Below are 23,127 nucleotides of genomic sequence, written 5' to 3'. Positions count from 1 at the left end.
AATTGTTTTGCAGCGGAAAACATTTTCCACAGCATTTTCTGTGTGTGTTTCGGATTTTGGATGCAGAATTTCATTATAGACTTCAATGCAGTGTGAAATTCCAGAATCTGTGACACCAATATGAAAATGCCACAAAAGCAGCATCAGTAATTCCACTGCAGAATTTACTGCAAAATTACTGTTGTGGAATTTGTGGCATGTTTTTGCACTATATGTAACTGAACCCTACGGCCATGTTAACACAGGATGGATACGCTGCTAAAAGTACACCGTGTATCCACTCTGGTTATGGCCGAAAAACGGAATCAAATCGTGGTGCAGTTTTATGGATGAAATGTCCACTGCGGAAAACAGCGGTTTTAAAAAAAAAAAGTGCCTATACTTACCCCGGGCTCCGTAGTCATGGCGACGCATCCATCTGTTGTCTGTGCAGCCAAGACTCCTGGGATGACGTTTCATCCCATGTGACTGATGCAGCCTGTAATTGGCTGCAGCAGTCACATGGGATGAAAAGTCATCCCAGGAGGCTGGCCTGAATGTGGGAAGTATAGAGGACAGGCAAGTATAACCTTTTTTTTCTGAGGTCCGATTTTTACTGCAGAATCTCAGTTTTTCCGCTATAAAAATTGCAACATTTACTATTTGTTGTGGGTGTTACCTATCCATTGTATTCAATGGGGACAACCCAAAGTAGTAATATAGTAAGGTAGTATTATTATAGTAATGTAGTAGTATTATAGTAAGGTAGTATTATTATAGTAATGTAGTATTGTTATAGTAATGTAGTATTATTATAGTAATGTAGCAGTATTATAGTAAGGTAGTATTACTATAGTAATGTAGTATTATTATAGTAATGTAGTATTGTTATAGTAATGTGGTATTGTTATAGTAATGTAGTGTTGTTATAGTAATGTAGTATTATTATAGGAATTGTTATAGTAATGTAGTTGTAATGGCCATGGTCGCAGACCGCAGACCTCTTTCATCCTGCCAACGTCTTCCCCCCCGAAGATGCCAACACATGTGGCCGTCCTGTCCTGCAGTGACCACTTGGGTGCGAGCATGAGCTCATTCCCAGCCTTAAAGGGCCAGCGTGCACACCTGTTAAGAATTAACTAATTACTCATAGATCACCCTGGACTATAAAAAGTGCCCTGCCCCGTCACTCCTTGCCTGAGCGTTGTTTGTATTCCTCTGTTAGTCTTACAAATGGTCCCTTAGCCGTATCCTGTTCCCTGTGTTCCTGTGCCCAGCTACCTGTATCCTGTTTCCCGTGCTGTATTTGTTCCTGTGCCATCTCTAGTGTTGGAGTCGTCTTGTGCCGTCTACTACGCCTGCTGACTTACACCATATCTGGTATCATCTGCCACGTTTTGCATCACATGCCGCCAAGGTTCCATCTGTGCCGTTCCTACTGTCTGGACTATTATAGGTACCCTTGTGCTCGGACTTTATATTGACTTGGTACTCTGTTTGGCCAGCTGCTACCCCACTACGGCAGTGTGGCCTAGTGTGTCCACATACCCACAGATCGTGACAGTAGTATTATTATAGTAATGTAGTATTATTATAGTAATGTGGTATTATAGTAATGTAGTATTATTATAGTAGTGTAGTATTGTTGTAGTAATGTAGTATTATTATAGTAATGTAGTATTATTATAGTATTGTTATAGTAATGTAGTATTATTATAGTAACGTATTGTTATAGTAATGTAGTATTGTTATAGTAATGTAGTATTGTTATAATAATGTAGTATTATAGTAATGTAGTATTGTTATAGTAGTTCAAATAACTAATTGATTAACAATTATTTTGTATCGTATCAAGTTTTGAAGTAATGCGGCCCGTCAACTTCACATTTTTTTCTATGTGCGGCCCATTTACCTGGCCGATTTTGAGAACCCTGGTCTAGATAATATGCTTGTGCCCGGAAAAGACACAAGTGCACGTTGCATTGATCTACCCCATCCTCATGAGCACCTTGCTATACATAGATTAAAGCAGATTTTATTTCTCTTGTTAAAACTTTATACAACTATTTACTAACATCACCAGGGTGTCTATTTGGTGCACATGGTGTAAGATAGTATGTAATAATGATTGCTTTCTTCTAGTGTAGATGTCAGGTGGTATTTTTATTCCTTCCACCAAAGGTTTTTTATAGCATAAATACTCTATTTAGAATTAGTAAAGAATCACTGGAATAATGATAGAGCTTTATAAAATATAACTTTTACTTCATATTGTTTAAAATAATGTGCAAAACATACACACAGGACAAATTTAAAGGCTAAAAATGTGCTCTCTTTTGTGAGAGAAAACTGACATTCTGTACGTTTTGTGCAGAGTAAATGCAAAGCTCCAAATATTACTGCATAAAGGAGGAGGTTTTTTCAAAGGTATATTTTGGGGTAATCCACCCCCCTACCCATTCTATAGTGTGTCCAAGTCCATCTTGATCCTGTAGCTGGGGACTGGGAAACCTCCTATTTTCCTTTTATATGTGTCCAGGCAGATAATGCTGTTCTCCCGATCACTGGAATAATGATAGAGCTTTATAAAATATAACTTTAATAGGGAGAACAGCATTATCTGCCTGGACACATATAAAAGGAAAATAGGAGGTTTCCCAGTCCCCAGCTACAGGATCAAGATGGACTTGGACACACTATAGAATGGGTAGGGGGGTGGATTACCCCAAAATATACCTTTGAAAAAACCTCCTCCTTTATGCAGTAATATTTGGAGCTTTGCATTTACTCTGCACAAAACGTACAGAATGTCAGTTTTCTCTCACAAAAGAGAGCACATTTTTAGCCTTTAAATTTGTCCTGTGTGTATGTTTTGCACATTATTTTAAACAATATGAAGTAAAAGTTATATTTTATAAAGCTCTATCATTATTCCAGTGATTCTTTTCTTCTAGTGTAGTCTATTTAACAAATAGAATAAAATCCAGCAGGCATTATCCGAGCTTCACAAGCTTTTCGCATTTTTGCTCACTAATATTTGAACAGCTGGTCCACTGCACGTCTTCCTGCTATGGGAGGAGTAACAACCGTGTAATCTGTAGAATGGATAAATCGTTGAAAGAGGATTAGTCCCTGGAGCCCGGCCATAACCTAAATATAGTCTACCTCTTCTTTGTGTTTATCCAGATCACTGTGATCATCATCACTCATCACACAGGTTTTCTGTCTCCATCCGGGCAGCTCAGCCAGCCATTCACTAGGTGCTCCCCATTCTAGCGATGTGGCAAGTAATAGATTAGACTTGGTTTACTCCAGATAGAAGCACAGGTGTCAACAATTTCACAATAGTTGTATACTTTTCCCCAAGAAAATCAAATATATTATTACATGTTAGGAACATAACAAAGCCGAATTCTATTATTATTCATTATCATACAAATAAAATATCCAATTATCGTCAATTATTATTGGAAAGAAAAACATTTCCAAATTGAAAATAGGTTTTTGATACATATACCGTTATATTCTTTTCTTTTCTAAAATATACCTACAGATATTGTTGTAGTTTTTAATAATTTTAGGTCTGAGTTAGTTGACAACTTTGGTTGTGTGACACTCATGCTAAAGACTCCATTTCCATAGGCATACATTGAGTTGCAATTTATATATAACTTGTCAGTGACCTAGGGATGTCCAGAAGATGCAATTTCCAAAAGACTGGACTGACATGGGGTGGTTGTGTGCAGCGCGGTTTTATAGGTAAAACGCATGTTTTCAACTGCATCGAACCCAGTAAACCATTTTGCCATGCGGTTATTGACCACACGTCACACTACCACCCTGTGTAATTCCAGCCTTAGGCCATATTACAGAACAGCTTTAGCTGCACATGTATACATTAATCATCATTCGATCATCATGCTAAAATAGTGTATAGCTCAATTCAAGAAAGAAGCTTATAGGTAGGTTCTTGTTGAGTGCAGCGAAAGAGATGACACAGCCTCTTGATTTAACTGTTTACTTAACGACACAACAATGACAGGGTATCTTCTCAGTGAAGCGGGTAGTACTACTGAGGTTGGGGACGTCGACCCCGCGGGAGTCCCCCTGAGAGAGGTTGTGCCTAACCCCCACGTTACCAAGGTTGATACACGTACGCCTCCGACAGTCACGGTGGGAGCTACCCACTACCGTCAGAATAGCCTAAAGGTAAGAGCCACGCTCCCGGCCCTGAGTTGCGTCGTGGGAGTTAGTGGACTAACCGAGCCTACAGGCACTACCACGGGTCATTGCGGTGCTAACCGCTACCTTTTATGGCAAACGCTCTCTCGACCTCAGGCGGCAGCCGTAGTGTTTCGGCATGACTAGGACGCAGCCGAGCAGACAGGTAACGAGTATAGTTAGTCAGCAATCCTGACGATAAGTCTCATGTGAGTCTCGGTCACTTCTGTCCTGCTTTCTACCCGCTCCCACTTTACAACGGTGTCTTCTCTTTAACAGTAAAACGTGTTCACAGTGACAGAAATACAGGCAATATTCTCTCTTGACACTAGCCCAAGGACACAGGCAATTGTTAAGCTTTGATGTACGTGCGTGACTGGCACAGGGTATTGACCCAATGCTGTTTGTTGATTTACTTCAGGGACAGCGTGGCAGGGAAATAGGTGATATTTGCGGGGACAGAGTAATATGGGGCAACTTGTGTAAGGTTGCAGGATACCACAGGATACTGCAAATGCTCAGTACCTGAATCCTCTATTGGGTTTTCTAATTGAGGGTACCTGCTTTCTTCTGCTGAGCCCTGTTTTCTCCTTGGCTGTTCCCTCCTTCTCTCTCTCGTCACTGAGAGAGAGATGGCTTCCTATCCTCCGTCTGCCGCTGGCTCCCTCTTCTGCACTTTCCAGAACGATCCTCTCTCTCTCTCCCTATTCCCAAGATGGCTCCTCTCTCTGTCCCCCTCTCTCCACCCTCTCCTTTCTCCCCCCTACTCTTCCATGTGACGTCAAGATGGCCCATCACTCCGCCCGCCCTCTCCTTCACAAAGCCGACGGAGACTTCACTCCGTCATTCTGTGTGAGCATGTATGTGTCATGGCACGCGGTGTCTCCACACTGCCGCCAAGACTACCACACCACTCCTTTCTCTCGGAGCGTGTGTGAGTCATGGCACGCGGTGTCCCCGACACCGTCTTCATGACTACCACACCGCTCCCTTCGCTCGGAGCGGGTGTGAGTCATGGCATGCGGTGTCTCCGACACCATCGCCATGACTACCACACCGCTCCGTTTGCTCGGGAGTCGAGCTCCCGAGCTCCGGTGCCGGTGTCCTTGTGCTGTGCTTACAGCGCAGAGCACGGAGGGTGCTAACCACCCTTGCAAACATGTCCAAAGACAAGTTGTAATCGAATGTGTGGGCCACTATATGGACAATTTATGGCTCTATCTAGGCAAAGCATGACACTCTTTGAGCATTGTTAGGTACTCGATGAGCTTTGTACGACACTGTATGAGTACTACATGGCTGTACATGGCCACTATTTGGCCCCAAATGAGCCCCATATTGCATATCTCCATGCTTTTGCGGACCATATGTGTCACCTGTATTCATCACAGGTTTAGGGAGTTTACATTGACACATGTCCTTGTTCACACTTTCCACTTTGGTGCAGTTTTTTCTTTACCAAACTTTGAAAATGGAGCCGAACAAGAAGAGAAATGTAAAACTTCGTATTATACTTCTCTCTCTCCTCCACTGCTACTTTTAATAATAAAATAAAAAAATATGCATGAAAGCTGCATCAAACCTGTACAGTATGAACTTGACCTAAGGCTCAGTTCACATGTCGCAGGCAAAATATGTTTTTTGCTGGGACCTTGGCAAAACTGTGGTCTTTTATCACAAGAAATGACTGGGTACACATGTTGCGGTCAAAATGCGGTTTTTTTGCCACGATTTTTGGAAAATTTAAGAAAAATTGCGCAGATTTCTTGTGAACCGTGGGGAAAAAAAGGCATTTTGACAGCGATGTGTAAACACAGCCTTAAAGAGGACTTGTCACTAGGTCATATAAGTTGAACTGGTTAACTGACTTAAATCAAAGCTTCCAACCATCCCAAATTCCGGGCAGCCGGAGATATGTCCTGGTTTTAACTGTATCTGCATCTTCAGGATGCAGATACAGTTGAATCCAATGCTGAAGCAGGGCGCATTCACTGTGTAACGCCGGCCAAAATCGGCTCGGCACAGACTAGCACAATGCAGTGACATCATCGTGCATATCTGCACTGAGCCACTCATAGCACAGAGCGGAGGAGCAGAGGAATCTTCTCCACTCGCTGTGGGAACGGGGCTAGTTGAGTATTTATTTTATTATTTTTATCATTAGGCACTATGGGGCACTATACTGTATGGTGGCAGCTAAGAGAGCGTTATACTGTATGGGGGCACCTGTGGGGGCATTATACTGTATGGGGGTAGCTGTGGGGGCATTATACTGTATGGGGGCAGCTATTGGACATTATACTGTATGAGAGCACTTGTGGGGTACTATACTATAAGGGGGAATCTATAGGGGCATTGTACTGTATGGGGGCAGCTGTGATTGCATTATACTGTATGGGGCAGCTATAGGGCATTATACTGTGTGGGGGCATTATACTCTATGGGGCAGCTATGGGGAGTTATACTATATGTCGGCAGCTATGGGGGCATTATACTCTATGGGGGCATTAAATTGTATGGAGGCAGCTATTGGGTATTATACTGTATGGGTGCATCTGTATGGGCATTATATTGTATTGGGGCATCTGTGTGGCCATTATACTGTAAGGTGGCAGCTGTGGGGGTGTTATACTGTATGGGGCATCTATGGGATATTATACTGTATGGCGGAATCTGTGTGGACATTATACTGTACGGGGGTGTCTGTGTGGGCATTATACTGTATGGGTGCATCATACAGTATGGGGGCATTATACTGTATGGGGGCAGATGTGATGGCATTATACTGTATGGGGTAGCTATAGGGCATTATACTGTGTGGGGGCATTATACTGCATGGGACAGCTATGGGGTGTTATACTGTATGTCAGCAGCTATGGGGGCATTATACCCTATAGGGGCATTAAATTGTATGGATGCAGCTATTGGGTATTTTACTGTATGGGGGCATCTGTGTGGGCATCATGCTGTATGGGTGCATCTATGGGTGCATCATACAGTATGGGGGCAGCTATGGGGGCATTATAATGTGTAGGAGGCTGTGTGTGGGGCACTATGGGGGCATTATACTGTGTGTGGGGAGCTATAGGGGCATTATATTGTGTGGGGGTTTATTGGGGCAAGGTACTATGGGAGAATGATACTGTGTGGGGTGCACTATGGGGCTTTATACTGTGTGGGGGCAGCTATGGGGGCATTATACTGTGGAAAGGTACTATGGGGGCATTATATTGTGGAGAGGCACTATGGGAGCATGATACTGTGTTAGATGAACTGGGTGTGTATGGGTGGGTAGGGGGCCGGGTTAGAGGTGTGGCTTAACAGGAAAAAAAACCTGCAATGTGCGCAGCTTGCCGCATCTGTTGTCCCTTTTTGCAATACTTGAAAGTTGGGAGTTATGCCTAAATAGCGCCGTCTTCCTGATTTCAGCGCAGTTTTTCTTTTTTTTACTGAACCGCCCCATTTAAGAAACGTGGTCCACTGTTGTGTTGGCTCCCTATGTGCTAATTTGCTACAGTTAGCCAACGGGTGGGGGTCCAGAAAACATGAAAAACAGCATTGGAATTAGAAAGACAGCACTATTCAGGTCAGTAAACTAATTCAACTTTTATATATATATATATATATCCCCTAGTGACAGGTTCTCTTTAACGGGATAGTCCCACAAAACACATGTATCCCCGTCCACAGGATAGGGGATACATGTGTGATTGCTGGGGGTCCGACCGCTGGGACCCCCGGTGATAAGGAGAACAGGGAACTGAAAGCCCAGGAAGTGCTCCATGAGAAGCATGAGTCTCTGTCCGGCTTGTGTGTCTGGCAGCTCCATAGAAATTAATGGAGTGCCAGTCACGCATGCGCATAAGCGTGACCGGCGCTCCATTAAATTCCATTGAGCTGCCGGAATTCACAAGCCGGATACAGACCCTGAAAGTCCCATGCTTCTCATAAAGCACTTCGGGGGATTTACAGTCCCCAGTTCTCCTTATCGCTGGTGTTCTCAGAGGTCGGACCCCCAACGATCACACATGTATCCCCTATCTTGTGGATAGGGGATACATGTGTTTTGTGGGAGAACCCCTTTAAGCAACTGTGATGTCGCAACTTGTAGATCCACTAATAATCACACTCATAGATTGAGTTCAACTAGACAAGCAGCATGCTTCTTTTGTCAGTGACAATACGATCTGTATGAAAAAAAATAATTAATCCTTAATGGAAACTCCCCCATGCATTCAGTCTGAAATAATCTGGTTTTTATACAAGATCTGAAAGATAGAAGATCAACAAACAGCACTCAGCCTAATGACATTATTTAGCAGAGCATCCACTTTGTTTCATTGCGAACACAAAAATACACAAGAAAATAAGAAAATGTAATTATACTCCTCTTCCTTTGCTGCCAGTTATAGCAGAGGGAGCCAGGCAATGTCTGCAGATAAATAGAGACCACGTGCCAAGGCTAACTAGGCCTCAGGTGCATCACACCATAGCTGATCATACATACAGAAAAACACAGAAATGCTGTTTTATCAAATAATTTGCCCAACTTTTTGGGCAGTCAGAGAGGAACACATGTGGTTCATTGTGTGAAAGATGAATTTTTGTATGTATATCTAAATGTTCGAAATGTTTTTAATTTAAATATTAGCACAAAAATCATCTATATATATTTTAAGATCAAAATTGTACCAAATGATGAAATACCAAATGATTACATTTTTCTGGAGCGCTATTGTAGCAAGTCTATTCATGGAAATCTATTTCCCATGGCAAAAAGAGGGACATGTAATACGCGAAGGACAGAGGGCCTTGAGTCAAATCTTGGGGGCTATTTCTCACTTGGAACTATTGTCCCTGTATTATCCTTAATGCTGGAGACTTTACGTATCGCCTCCATGCCACGCCAGATTGATAATTATATATATATATCCACATATATATATAATATATATAGCAATAGCGGAATATTTTTTTGGTAGCGGTAGTGTAGATATATATACCAGTTAGTTTGTGTGTTTTATAAAAAAAAAAAAATTTGTTTAGTTAGTGTTAGTGTTAGTGACGTTATGGTGAGGAAGTTGTTTAGCGCCGAGGAGGCATACGCCATGCTGTGGTCTGAGTCGGAGACCGCGTCAGAGATGGAACCTGTTTTGGGCAGTGACGATGATAGCGTCACTTCAGGTTCATCTTCAGGGGACGTTGTCCCTGATGCAGTTGAAACTGCAGAACATGAAAGCGCAGGGCCAAGTAGCGCTGTAGCACGGGACAGCCTGGTCCCTTCAGTCCAGGCTCTTGTATGGGCACTTGCCCCATCTTTTGCGCCTAGAATCCACGGATTTACTGCCACTCCTGGCATAACCGTGGACAATACAAATTTTGTCCAAATGGATTACTTCCATTTATTTATAACTGACGACATCCTAAATATGATTGTCCACGAAACTAATTTATATGCCGCTCAATATATAAGTCAGAAACCTTCATCCACCCATGCAAGAGATTGGACGGCCACCAATTTGCAGGAATTAAAAAAAAATTTGGGGCTCATCCTAAATATGGGTATTGTCAAAAAGCCCTCCATTAGGTCTTACTGGTCAACAAGACCCGCCCAAGCCACCCCAGTGTATTCTGCAGTAATGCCCAGGTCTCGTTATGAGACAATAATGAGGTTCCTCCACTTCAACGACAACGCACAGGCCCCCCCAAGTACCAATGCAAACCGATTGTTCAAAATAAGACCACTGATAAATTCCCTCAATAATTTATTCCTGCAACTCTACACCCCTGAGCAGAATGTAAGCGTGGACGAATCCCTCCTCAACTTCCATGGAAGACTTAGCTTTCGCCAATATCTACCTTCCAAAAGGGCAAGATATGGCGTTAAGCTTTATAAACTGTGCGAAAGCGGGTCAGGATATACTACCGCATAAATGTTCCTGGATGCCCCCCTGATCTTTCCACCAGCAGTAAGATCGTGTGGGAGATAATGCAGCCTCTGCTTCACAAGGGGTACCACCTGTACTGCGACAATTTTTATTCTAGTGTGCCCCTGTTTAGGCATTTGTATGCTGCAAGGACTGGGGCATGTGGTACAATGCGCAAAAACCGAATTGGTTTTCCGCAGCAATTAGTGGGGAAGCGCATTGGTAAAGGGAGACTCCTGTGCTTATGCATCTGAGGAATTGCTGGCGGTCAAGTACAGGGATCGCAAAGATGTGTATGTGCTAAGCACGATTTATACCGCAGGAACAGTGGCAGTGAGGGAAAGGGGGGCAACATCGGACAAGCAGTGAGCGTGTCCGAATATACCAAGTACATGGGGGGGTGGATTTAAGCGACCAGGTTTTACAGCCCTATTTAGTGAAGCGAAAAACAAAAACCTGGTACAAAAAAGTGGCCATTTATTTGTTACAGGTGGCCATCCACAATTCATTTGTGCTCTACAAAAAAAACTGAGGCAGACATACCTGGATTTCCAGGAGAAAATTATTGAAGGCCTCATTTTTGATGTTCAGGACACCAGAGAATGCCCCCAGTCTGAGGATGTCACGCGATCAGTCGGATTCCCCCAACACCAACCAGAAGCAACCCCTAGAAAAGGTTCCACGTCTGCAGAAAAGACGGGCACCGCGAAGATTCCCGATATTTCTGTCCATCATGTCCCTCACAACCAGGTCTGTGCATTGACCCATGTTTTAAAAAATACCACACTGTTCTGCATTATTAGATTTTAGTTAATTAGTTGAAAATATATTTGCCCTACATTACATTTTTATTTTTGGATGTCATGTTTGCATGTTTTCTAAAGTTCATCTGCTGGAGAGCTCTATTTGCATAAACCTGCAATTTCTTATTTTAGAAAACCCAAAAAAATAAATTCCCATTATACCCCTAGATGAATATTTTGGGATTTCTGCTTCAAGAGCAGATATTTTGGAAGTGTTATAGAAACTCTGTTGAGTTTTGTAAAACCAGCTTTGAAAAAAGGCGATTTGTGAAATAAGCTTCTTCTATCGTCCGCCCTCCTACATCTCTATGTGATAAATAAGGCACACATATTTGGTATCCCCATGCTCAGGAGAAGTGGAAGAATGTGAAATGGGATGAATTTTGTCCGTGGTCTATACTGTGTGTGAAAAATGCTGGCATAAACTGACGCATTTGCTAAAAAATTGCTCATTTTATTTTGTTCCATCTTATTCAAGAAACTTTCAGAAAAAAACTGGACTGTCTAGAAATATGATAAACCCCTTGAAGGAAACCTTGTGGAGTCTGCTTGTGTGAATGAAGTCATTTATGGGGTGTTTCCAATGTTTCAGCAGCATTACGCCCCCCAGAAAACAGTATGCGGCTATAAAATCAAATGCAGAATTCCTGGACCGAAAAGGCCGAAAAGCCTCCTTTTATGCCAAGCCCTGGCACATGCCCGTGAATAAAGCACACGTATTTGGTATCCCCATGCACGGGAGAAGTGGAAGAATGTGAAATGGGATGAATTTTGTCCGTGGTCCATTCTATGTGTGAAAAATGCTAGCATAAACTGACGCATTTGCTAAAAAAAAGCTGATTTTATTTTGTTCCATCTTATTCAAGAAACTTTCAGAAGAAAACTGGACTGTCTAAAAATATGATAAACCCCTTGAAGGAAACCTTGTGGGGTCTACTTGTGTGAATGAAGTCATTTATGGGGTGTTTCTAATGTTTCAGCAGCATTACGCCCCCAAGAAAACAAAATGCTGCTATAAAATCAAATGCAAAATTCCTGGACCGAAAAGGCCAAAAAGCCTCCTTTTATGCCAAGCCCTGGCACATGCCCGTGAATAAAGCACACATATTTGGTATCCCCATGCACGGGAGAAGTGGAAGAATGTGAAAGGAGATTAATTTTGTCCGTGGTCCATACTGTGTGTGAAAAATTCTGGCATAAACTGACGCAATTGCAAAATTCTTGAATTTTTTTCCAATTTTGCCCACTTTAGAGAGAAAAAATAATTATATATACTGACAAATGCCGCTAAAACAAAGCCCTATCTGTCCTTTAAAAAGAGTGTAAAATTCAAAGATGAACTTTATTCACCTGCAGAGTTATAGTCATCTAAAGAAGCGCATAGCAAAATTGTAAAATTTGCTCTGGTCATTTAGCTGTAAAACAACCTAGTCCTTAACCGGTTAATAACCACATTATCACTTTGCTTGATTGGCCAGCAAACTCGCCTGACCTAAACCCTAAGGAGAATCTATGGGGTATTGTCAAGAGGAAGATGAGAGACACCAGACCCAATAATGAAGACTAGCTGAAGGCCGCTATCAAAGCAACCTGGGCTTCCATAACACCTCAGCAGTGCCACAGGCTGATCGCCTCAATGCCACGCTGTATTGATGCCGTAATTCATGCAAAAGAAGCCCCTACCAAGTATTGAGGGCAAATATTGTACATACTTTTCGGTAGGCCAACATTTCGGTATTAAAAATAATTTTTGAAATTGGGCTTATACATATTCTGATTTTCGGAGACACTAAATTTTTGGTTTTCATTAACTGTTAGCCATAATCTTCAACATTAAAAGAAAAAAAATGCTGGAAATAGATCACTCTGTGTTTAATGAATCTATATAATACATGAATTTCATTTTTTGAATTGAATTAGTGAAATATATTAACTTTTGGATGATATTCTAATTCATTGAGAAAGTATATATATATATATATATATATATATATATATATACACACTTCTCAACATTGAAATTGCAATACCAAGAAGGGCAAGCCATAAGGTCATGCAAATCGAGGAAGTAGCAGGTGTCGCTAAGATCTGCAAATGATCAAATTTTCAAGCATCTAGCTCCAATCTGTGGCATGTGGGAGAGGCATAAAAGCCAGATTGAAAGCAAAGTGTTTTAGCCACATGAAACCTCAAAAATCGGATCAAGTGGTGTGGGATGATTGTGCAATGCCTCCTGTTCGTCGACGTGCCTGTTATCGCTGCTTTTCCCAAACTGAGAGGGACAGAATCCATGAACCTTGGTTTATCACTCCAGCAGATCACCACGTGCCTAGGCTGAGATGTCAGCACTGTACAATGTTGCGTGTCCGCCATCGATCTCTCCTCCTGTACAGCTTTCAGTGACCCTAGGAGTATACTAGATTAACTTTTCTTCTTGTTCTCACCACCCTTATACTGGGTTCACCTACAGTATATCAGCTTCATCCGGCCTGTGGTTTTTAGTCTAAGCCGGACACAACTGTTGAAATTATGTGCACTTTGTGCATCGGTCCAGAGTTCATAGCCAAACTATCGGATAGCCGTTAAGGAAAACGCTGCATGCAATGTTTTTCTCTCTGGCGAAGGTAGACATCCAGCGTCAAATAGATACAACCAATACCAGAATTGTTCTTATAGGGAAGAATGGGATCAGTTCCAGCATCAGTTCACCCACCCCCCCTGTGTTTCTGCACCATGCCGGAGGGAAACTACGCCAAACTGCCAGATATATGGGAACAGGCTCTTACCTATTACAGATGGCCTGTGCTCTCTAATTGTCGAGGGGTCTTTTTTTTTTTTGCTTACCAAAGGTTTTTTTTTGGGGATGTTATGTGTCTAAGACTTTGCATCAGACTTTTAGCCTTAAACACTTATTTTTATATATTTTTTTACATCCCTAATATACATCGTTGACTGTTACTATTTGGTGGCAATTGAATAGTGAGTGGATCAGGGAAACTACAGTAAATCTAACAAACACAGGCTACTTTACAGCAGATAATTACCATCTATGCCACAGACAGAATACAAGCAGTGCCATCATAACATTCACAGCCACGGTGCCCTCATACCAGTGACAATGAGGTGAATGAAATATAAAGCAGCTTTTTAAATTCACAAATACGCATTGTGACATCACAATAGAGCTCAATTCATACATGGACATAAACGCTATTGTTCCATCTGCACAACAGAGCTTAGCCAGTGAATATACTGTACATGCCCTCTATTGTGACATCATCACAATAGAGCACAGCCTATAAATGCGCACACATTATTATGATATTTATACCAGGGAGCTGAATGCATAGAAATTCCCTCATATACATTTATTACTGTTACTGTAAAGGATTTGCCAGACACAGGTTCTGTGTCGACGCCCGTGGGCAATCAGTCTGCACCTGCTCCTATGTCTGTGAGACTGACTCCATCTTCCACCACTCAGGATGGCAGGCTTAGGAGTGGGAGAGCCTATCACAGCCTGGCCAGACGGAGCTAGTTCCCGCCCACTGTCTATTTATACCTGCCTTTCCTGTTCCTCCTTTGCCTGTGATTCTTCTATGCTTGTTTCCTGGCTTGCTGCTGCTGCTTGTACTACTGATCCTCTGCTTGTTATTGACCTTGGCTTTCTGACCACTCTCCTGCTCAGCGTTTTGTACCTCGCTCTCTCCTGGTTTGACTCAGCTCGTTCACCACTCTTGTTGCTCACGGTGTCTCCGTGGGCAGCTGCCCCGTTTCCCTAGCTTCTGTGTACCCCTGTCTGTCTTGCACTTACTGAGCGTAGGGACCATCGTCCAGTTGTACCCCGTCGCTTAGGACGGGTCGTTGCAAGTAGGCAGGGACTGAGTGGCGGGTAGATTAGGGCTCACCTGTCTGTCTCCCTACCCTGTCATTACAGTTACTATTTGCTTGTAATTAAAAAATGGATCAGGGAAACTACGTGAAAATAAAAAAAGACACTGGCTGCTTTACAATGGAACACTACTATCTATGCCACCGATAGAATACAAGCAGTTACAGTGCCACCAGTGGCGTAACTACCGCCGTAGCAGCAGTAGCGGCTGCTACGGGGCCCGCGGCATGAGGGGGCCCGTGTCGCCCGCCGGCACGGGCCCCCACCATGGCCGGAGGCTCCGCTAGCAGCCGCTATGGCTGCTACAACGGGACGCCACTGAACACTACGACAGAGCAAGGGAGGTATCTCCCCGCTCTGCCATTAACTGGTTCCCGACCGCTGGCTGTATTTTTACGGCCAGCGGTCAGGGTCCTTAAAACCCGAGCCATAGACTTTCTACGGCTCGGGTTTTAACTTGCTGCCCGCGCGATCGGGCAGCTGAATGTCAGGTCTCCGGCAGTCAGTGACTGCCGGGGACCCTGAGGAGAGGATAGAAGCAGCTTTCGCTGCTTCTGTCTTCTCTGATCACTTGTACACAGCGCTGAATGCGCGCTGTGTACAGGAATAGAGACAGCAGCAGCGGCGCTGTCTCTATTCCTCCCGGTGATCATGTGACTGGTCACATGATCGCTGGGTGCCGTTAGTGGCAGGCTGCTGCTGGGTCTTACTAGACCCAGCACAGCCCTATTAGTGACGACCATCACTATATGAGGGCTGATTTCCAGTGTAACTGGGGCTGCTGTGCAGCTCCAGTTACAGTGGAAAAACATGGTGTAAAAGAAAGAAAAAAAATATATAAAGTTCCCCAAAGGTCTTCTTTGACCTTTGGGGGGCAGACCATAGTAATAAAAAAATAATAAAGTAAAGTGCAAAAAAAATGTAAATAATAAATACACATAAAATACCCACCCCAAAAAAAAAACTTCCCCCCCCCCCGCCAATCATTGTTGTAACGCTAGCGCTGACCCAATTACCCTAATATAGACATGTAATATCTAAAAATTTACGGTAGACAATGACGATCACAAATAAAAGGTCTATTTTAGGGTAAAACTATGTTATTACCAAAAAAAAAATAGCTGAAATGTAAAAAAAGCTTATTTTTTTACTATTATTTTCAAACTTTATGAATAAAAATTCTAAAATAGCAAAAAAGGTGTGAATAAAAACGATAAAAAATGAAACTTGCATTGTCTACGGAAAAAACGTCGCAAAAATCACATCGTTAGCCCAACAAATAAAAAAGTTATAGCCATTTAACTAACACGTGCTAAAAATGGCTAAACGGTGTCTGGTCCTGAAGGCTCAAAATAGAGCAAAAGACATGTATCCCCTCTCCACAGGATATCCACAAGACAGGGGATACATGTGTGATCGCTGGCATTGATAGGGAGAACGGGGGACTGAAAGCCCCCTGAAGTTCTCCATCACAAACCTCGGACTTCCGGGGTCTGTGTCGGCAGCTCCGTAGAAATGAATGGAGCGCCGGTCGTGCTTGTGCGCATGCGTGACCAGCGCTCCTTTCATTTTTATTGAGCTGTGCAGACGCCGGAAGTCAGAGGTTTGTCATGGAGAAGTTCAGGGGACTTTCAGTCCCCCGTTCTCCCTATCGCTGCCAGCGATCACTCATGTATCCCCTATCCTGTGGAGATCCTGTGGAGAGGGGATACATGTATTTTGTAGGACACACTGTAGGTCGCATTTTTTTGGGAGGGGGGACGCTGTATGGCGTTCCATACATGGGGGGTGGCTGTATGGCGTTCCATACAGGGGGGGGTGGCTGTATGGCGTTCCCTACAGGGGGGGGGGGAGCTGTATGGCGTTCCCTACAGGGGGGGCTGTATGGCATTCTCTACAGGGGGGCTGTATGGCGTTCTCTACAGGGGGGGCTGTATGGCGTTCTCTACAGGGGGGGCTGTATGGCGTTATCTATAGGGGGGCTGTATGGCGTTCTCTACAGGGGTGGCTGTATGGCGTTCCCCACAGGGGGGCTGTATGGCGTTCTCTACAGGGGGGGCTGTATGGCGCTCTCTACAGGGGGGATGTATGGCGCTATCTACAGAGGGGGGCTGTATGGCATTATCTACAGGGGGGGCTGTAAAAAAGGCACTATCTACAAGGGGGGGGTTGTGTGACACCCAGGGGAGGAGGGCCCCAGTCAAAAGTTTGCTATGGGGCCCAGTCTTTCCTAGTTACGCCCCTGAGTGCCACCATACCATTGACATCCACAGTGCCCTCATATCAGTCACAGCTACAGTCTACACTCTACTCTCTTCCACTACAAGAAAGTTATGCGGTTCTGTCAGATGTGCAGGATACTTGTTTGTACTGCAGCAAATCGAGGAGGTCTCCCCTTATTTGATTTCGTGAGAATAGGCAGCTGTAAGTGGTGGTTCAATTTACCGTACGGTCACCAGACACTTAGGGAGCGCTAACATACAGTAACTCATCACCACAGGAAAAAATAAAACCTGTCCTTCAAGTAGACTAATGTCATAACTTACCGGCAGAAGAAATGCACATTAAAATGCCAGGCGAATGTGTGTAACAATATATTTCTATGTCTCAATACATTCAGGGATGGATTTAACAAAATATCAACACAAAGGTTTAAGACACAAGGTCACATTTAAACCTTGCCCTAGATCCAAACTATTATGATTTCCATTCCATTTGTTTGAGACAAGAATATAAACTCTAACGTCCTTGACGTCACCTTGAGTTATATTTACAATATTGGAATTACTCTCACTGCACAGGAGCAGAAATAGATAATGAAGAAGTATTGCATTCTGCGCTTACTTATGTGATGACTGAGCAACCAGTCAATTTGCATGTGCCAGCAAGTTCAAGAACCGGCTGCCTAGTAATAACACTGAGGCTAGAGAGAAAAATAAGTAGGTCTTACCTGGAGTTGTATGCAGTTATAGTGCTGTATGAACAATCTTCACAAAGCTGTGTATTCAACCTGAATCTCCTTTCTTTCCAGTGATGCAGACCTGCCTAGTAAAGCATGCTAATGATGCACCAGAGGGAAGCCCTGTGAAAACAGAACAGGACCATATGTCAGCATATAGCATCACCGCCTCCACACCGAGAGAAAAGGAAGCTCGACAGATGAAAGGAAGCAGTAGAGAAGAGGAAATGAGCTGAGAAAAACAGCCAAGAGGGATAGATAGATAGAAAGATAGATAGATAGATAGATAGATAGATAGATAGATAGATAGATAGATAGATAGATAGATAGATAGATAGATAGATAGATAGATAGATAGATAGATAGATAGATAGATAGATAGATAGATAGATAGATAGATGTGTTCTTACTGGAGCAATATGAAAAGGTTATTTCATCTTCTGAGCGGCAATGAAAGGAAGAATAAATCAGAAATGTAGATTGTGCATCCTTTCCCTGCTCTTCGTATCTACTGTACCTTTGTAAACTCCTGTCAGTTATGATCTTTTGTACACAACTCCTACTATATTTTTTTACATTTTAGTGTCATACATTACTAATACATATTATTAACATATTACTAATCTTGCGTTCTATCAGCTTCACTAATACATAGTTCTCATGCTCATCAGTGAGGGCCATCCACGTATCTGTAGAAAAAAAAAATATTAGAACTTACAGAATGATAAACTCTGGTGAAGGATAGGCCTACAGCAAAAGTAGTAGAAAGTGTTGATTGGTATTGTAGCACCACCATATTTGCAATTCAACCAGATAACGGAAGCTAGCGATAATAATGCAGGACTGATACTAGTTTGGGGACCCCCTGCTACAAAGAGGAGCTCTCTGTATAGAGGACTTGGGACATCAATGCATAACATTGACAGTGCATTTATTTCAACAGGAGCTGTGTAAAGCTTAATGTCCCCTGCAGGACCAGTTGCCAAATTGTTACCCTGGTAATTTCTGAGGTTTCAGTAGCAGGACCCATCGAAAATCAGCAGTTCCCTGGAGGATCTCCTCGAGAGTGGTCAACCTATTTACATTAGTTGCTAGTATGATGAACTGCTCTGGGAAATAACAAATACTGGACCTTTAAAAGAAAAAAGAAATCTCATGTACCATAAAGCTTACCATACACCAGGGACGGACATACCATTGTTTCAACCTATGCAGCTGCACAGGGGTCCAATATGCAATAAAACAACCTTATTCTGTCTTAAATTGCACGTAAATGGCTTAGATTATACATTTTATGGCTAAGAATTACAGATGGAATGTTAGAGAGACGTAACGGGGTGATTTATCATGAGATATGAGAAAGCAAGGGGCCCAGACACTGTTCTTGCACAGGGTCCCTCAGCTTCCTGTGTCCACCCCTGCCATACACAGTGCAATTCTATAGTCCAGTCTGACCATCAAGCCAAGTATCGCACCATGCATGGAGAGGTTTGACAACCAGAAGAATTTGATAGCACACCACTAATGTCTTATCAACCACATCTGATCTGATCTGAGGACCTTTCCACTATATGTTTTCAATATATGCCCCCACTCCCTCCCTACGGCATCCGCTGACTTGGCCTTCACTGTATGCAAACATTGCACCTTCACTTAGGTCCATACATGGACTAGTAACTGAATGACTTCACATTGCTATGTGTAATATTAGCCATAATATCATTAGAAACTAGATGTTCAGTAAAAAAAAAACAAAAAAAAAACATAGCACACTGGTATAGATTAAAGTGGATCTATTAATACGATCTTAAAGTCACAGAGGAGCAGGCTGTATAAAATATTTGGCGCCAATTTTCCACAGGTGGCACACATTAGGAATCACCTCTCCAAAACAGCTTGTGCATAAGGAAGACCGTAGGGCTCTTACACTTTCAGACCTCCGCTCTAAGTATCCCGAGTTACCCATCGACCACTTCAGTTTTCTTCAAGTTGACAGTTATATAAAAAAGGTTTTACAGCAACTGCCAGACCTGGAATGGAATCCTTATTTGCTCTTAAAATTCTCCAGTCCCAACTTCCCGAATGGCCAAATATCTAGAAACTTCCAATTCATTCATGTTCCCCTTGATTATTCGCAATCCCAGACTCCTCTAACTAAATGGCAGGGTGACAATCAGACTCTAACTCCTACCACAATACTGGCGGCTCTAGAGCAGGCACAAAAATTTCTTCCCTCTGCCCGTTTTCTGGAAATGCGACTTAAGATAGCCTATAGGTCATATTTGACTCCAAGTGTGGGGCATAAAATTGGTATCTATGAATCGTCGTGTTACTGTCAAGCACCTGCAGCCAATCTCTACCATTGCTTGTGGTCGTTCCCCAAACATTCGTCTATTTTGATCTCGCACACGCACATTCACTACTACTCACTTCACCAATTTTGTCCCTGATACGATGATGTGGGCGGTGTTTGGGTACAAGGAGCCTGAAGTTCATGGGTGTTCCCCCGGGACACACAAATTATTGCATTATGTGGCGGCAGCAGGGATGAAAGCCATATTACAAACCTGGCTTGCTAATCAGCCCCCACCTTTCAAATTATTCTTGGACAAATTATCCTATCTATTGAAAATGGACTGGGTAGAGGCCTCTCTCCATAAGGAATTACAGGTCCAACAATTTTTTGGAACATGGGAAACATTCATTGCATTATTCCCACAAAACATTCAAACACAAATATGGAAATACTTTGAACCAATGGTCTGGTTCCACGAACAGGTGCTCCTGGGGAATGCACCCGAGTAAGATGTGGTCAGGATCCTGGTGGTTTTCTGGTGTGGGCGAGAGCCATGCTTCTTCTTCATGTCCTTCTTATTTCTCCCCTGTCCCCGCATAGATACGATGGGTTCTGTTGGGGTGGATGTGTGCGATGGGCTGGTTCCTGCGGATGCCTCCATCCCCGATTTATGTTTTTCTTTTTAAAATTCAATGGGGTAGGGGAAATTGCTTACAATTTAAAACAAATGTGAGTGTTTCATCTGCATTGTTTCCTTCATAAGCACAGCGAGATAAAAATGAAAGAATTTTGTTTTCATTTATTTTCTTTTTGCCTCCCCTTCCCCGCCTTCCCCCCCCCCCTCATCTCCTTATCCTGCTCGACCAGTTAGGTCAACCTCTTGATGATATTTAATTTGTGTTTACTGGAAATTTCAATGATCTTCTGGACTATTGATTGAATTATATTGCTCCCCCTCCCTTCTTTCCTTCTGTTTTCCTCACAAACTTTGAAAGAATGTTCAATAAAAAGGTTAAAAAAATTTTTAACAATTTGGCGCATGTTCCTAGACATGTTTGATACTCTTCCTTATGGTACCTCATGGCTCACATACAACTTGTCTTAGCCACTCTACTCTTCCGCTTTAAAAAAATCTCGAGTCAGATGTGAAAAATGTCTAAAACACACAATGAATTTGGTGCACAGCATGTATGCTAGTTTTTTTATCACAATTTCAGTCAAAATAACAAGCATTTTGTTTTAAAAATTTCCCCCATTTTTGTCCTACCTTGGGGCCTCATCCTAATAGTTCCCTGAGTGGGGTGTAGATTTCATCAAAGTGGAGGAGGGAACATAATATCTTATCAAAAAACATCAATGAGATTATGTCTAGCTGACTACATGGTGGACATTTTACATGGCAGGTTTACTACTTACCTTAAACAGACAAGTATTATTTACAGTGTTGTTTAGAGAAGAATTGCTCCAATTAGTAGGACATGTACGTATCAGCCAAACTACAATGGGAAATATATAAAAGTGGGAAGATTTGGCAAATTACCATCTGTCGCTCATCCCCTCTGAATGAATACAAGGCCCATATTCTGCTTCCTCTTAATACATAATTCAATGCTCAGAGATTTCAAGTGGCTGAATGGTATTTAGAATGTCAAATGCAAATCATTAATAATTTATGTTCTCAGATTTGATTGATCTTAATTATTTAAGTTGGTGGTGTGTTTTAAAACAAATACTGCTACAGAATTTCTGTGTTACTATATCATATATTCAGAAAGCGGAAGGAATATTTGTAAGACATTTAAAAAAAATGCAAATTATGCAATAAAGAAAATAACATGTACAATACTTATTGACTTGTAAGATTTTACTTGAATACACATGTAGTTGCGTGTCACAACTACTCTATGCAATGTGTGCAGCTCAATGCAAGGACAGTGCTGGCTTCTATCCTTCTGTCCCTCTGTTGATTCTTCTGCTAATTCTCTTCACGTATTTGCTAAACTTCTTGGGCGGCTCAGTGAAAATAATTAAATAAGTCACTCCCTCACCCTATGGCTATGTTCACACGTTCAGGAAAGGTTGAGGATTTAGGCGTAGATTTCGTACCTCAATCCTCATAAAATCCTCTGACTTTTGGCATCAAATGCAAGTGAATGTTGAATTTTATACCCCATTTACATGCAGTGGGAAAAAATAATTAAATCTGCAACATGCTCCATTATTTATGTGGATTTTGCACGGAAAAGCAGCGGATTATCCTGATTGAATTATAATGAGGCTAATGCACGTGCGGATCCACTGGCATATCCATGGCAGAAATCCGAGTGTCAGATGCGTATTTGGCCTGCGGATTCTTTTAAAAATCCATTGCTTATGGCCAATCCTGAACATGTGAACATAACCTATCTGTAAGTCCATGCATGCATGTTGCAAAGCATTAAGGCCCCCTGCACAAGTAGCACATTTCTTCAGATTTTCTGTCCTAATTTGCATGAAAAAAATCCGCAGCAGAAGACTGTTGCAAGCAAGTGAAGGAGATTTAACGAATGTCATACACATGATACTGAACATTTTCCGCACGGAAATCAGAGCATGCTGGGGATTTTCATATTTGCAGCTTTCTCATTCTTTTCTGGATGTTCACTGCGGATTTCACCCTTTTCAATGTAGAAGAGGCAATATCCAAAACAAATCCGCAATGTGTGTGGGTACTCTAAGTTTATGTTCACTCAGGTCGGATTTGCTGTGGAAAACTTTCCAGTAAATCCATAAATCCAACCCAGATACCACAGGGAATTTTGCCGGAAAGTCTGCACCAAATTATGTTTGGTTTGGTGCAGATTTTTGATTTTTCAGATGAACAGCAAGGGGGGGGGGGACGGAAACTATACTCACCTCCCCTGGTCTCCTGTAGTGACAAGTCCTTGCTCCCCCAACTGGTCTGTGTTGAGTGGGCCTCGTAGGATGACGTTGTGTCCCATGTGACCCTTGCAGCCTGTGATTGCAGCTGTCACAAGGGACGAAACTTCATTCCATTAGGCCAGCTGCAT

At 42.6% G+C, this 23,127-nt stretch overlaps 1 protein-coding gene across 2 annotated transcripts in view; it reads right to left on the bottom strand.

Annotated features, from left to right (window-relative positions):
* The window catches only part of SV2B (synaptic vesicle glycoprotein 2B), a 120,142-nt gene extending 102,196 nt beyond the window's left edge, over positions 1-17,946 (bottom strand). For both annotated transcript variants that reach the window (XM_075858216.1, XM_075858215.1), the window contains exon 1: positions 17,773-17,946. The gene's annotated coding sequence lies outside the window, so the exon portion shown is untranslated. The remainder of the gene's footprint in view (positions 1-17,772) is intronic.
* Between the last annotated feature and the right edge of the window lie 5,181 nt (positions 17,947-23,127).

This window comes from Rhinoderma darwinii, chromosome 3, assembly GCF_050947455.1.
Source record: "Rhinoderma darwinii isolate aRhiDar2 chromosome 3, aRhiDar2.hap1, whole genome shotgun sequence".
Taxonomy (NCBI): Eukaryota; Metazoa; Chordata; class Amphibia; order Anura; family Rhinodermatidae; genus Rhinoderma; species Rhinoderma darwinii.
Note: the sequence above shows the minus strand (reverse complement) of the source record. Positions and strands in the feature narration are given on the sequence as shown.